A 1,455-nucleotide genomic window follows, 5' to 3' on the forward strand; every position below is an offset into this window, starting at 1 on the left:
TGCAAAAAGACTGCAACTGGACTGGACCAAGACTGCAAAAGACTGGACCTGCAGTCTTGGTCTTTCAGATTTGAGATCACAAGACCGCAAAAAGACCAGTTAACAAGCTGGGTCTTTGTCCTCCAGCTTGACTTTCACCTCATCAGGACCCATTTTCAGAAAGGTGTCCACAAACATCATGGCTGCACTCATTAACTCCTGATCTTATTAGAATGCTGGTAGGAAATCAAAACGAGGACATCTCACCAGCTCTTGGATTACATCTGATTGGGTTGTCAACTGATGGAGGTGGTGGTACCTTCAACTGCATCATTTGTTAAGTTTCTCTACTGCAAAATGCATGTGTGTTGGTGGCACCCTCAAAGGTAGTGTTCGCAAGTTCAGTTCAGTCCAGTTTTTTGCCCCCAAAACGCGCAACCGTGGACCGCAACCAGTCTAGGACCGACCCAGATATTGAGGGAACTGAACCGAACCACCTAAGACCGGCTTTTGCAGTCTATGGAGCCGGTTCAGACCGATCCAGACCGGTTTTTTTGCGTATAATTTATTATACCAATATAAACCATGTATATCTCGACTATTATTGCTCTGAAAAATAGACAGCTTATATAAAATAGTAAAGCATGTAAATATCCGTCATTCTACCAATTTGTAAGAGATTTAATGAAGATTTGACATAGCTATGACTGAAACCGAATTACATCTCCTAGAGACTCGGGTAAAATATGGATTTGGTTATATCTTTCTCAATTCTTAACCATTTTGGATGAAACAAAAATCCAATAAAAGGTAATAAACGTGGTTACAAGGGTATGTAACGCACGTGACCGTTTAACCGGTTGCAACCGATCAAAACCGGTCTTTGAACGGTTTTAAAAGATTTTCAAAATGAGGCAACCGGCAACTGGACCAACCCCAAATTGCAGTTCGGTCCACCGGTTTTTTGCAGTCCTATGGACTGAACCTTTAAACACTACTCAAAGACATGGAAGGGAACACAACTATTCAAATATGCCTGGGCTTTGTCAGACAAAATGGGGTTAAGGACATCACTATTGGCCATGTCATCCCCTAATGACTTGTTCACCAACAGTGGCCCTTCCATATATCCTAAAAGCAGCCCTACCCCTGAAATGCTGCAGGTTGAGGAAATTATTTACCACTAGGAAACAATTTTACCACTGAAACTGGGATAATATTTTCAAAGATCACAATGAAGGAAGTTTTTCTAGCAGAGAGTTTAATAGCTGATTCTCACATTTTGAAAATGACACACCCAGAAGTAGAGACATAGGGAAAGTATAATGTTTTGCTGTGTGGCTGCATGGCCATTTTTCACCAAAATTGAACATAATAATTGAGGTAATGAACTACAAGAAGCACAGACAAGGCAGCTTTATTAGCAAAACATTGACTGGCTGCTTTTCATCTTTTCAAATGAGCACACCCAGAGTG

This window comes from Laccaria bicolor, genomic scaffold (genome assembly GCF_000143565.1).
Source record: "Laccaria bicolor S238N-H82 LACBIscaffold_5 genomic scaffold, whole genome shotgun sequence".
NCBI classification, from domain to species: domain Eukaryota; kingdom Fungi; phylum Basidiomycota; class Agaricomycetes; order Agaricales; family Hydnangiaceae; genus Laccaria; species Laccaria bicolor.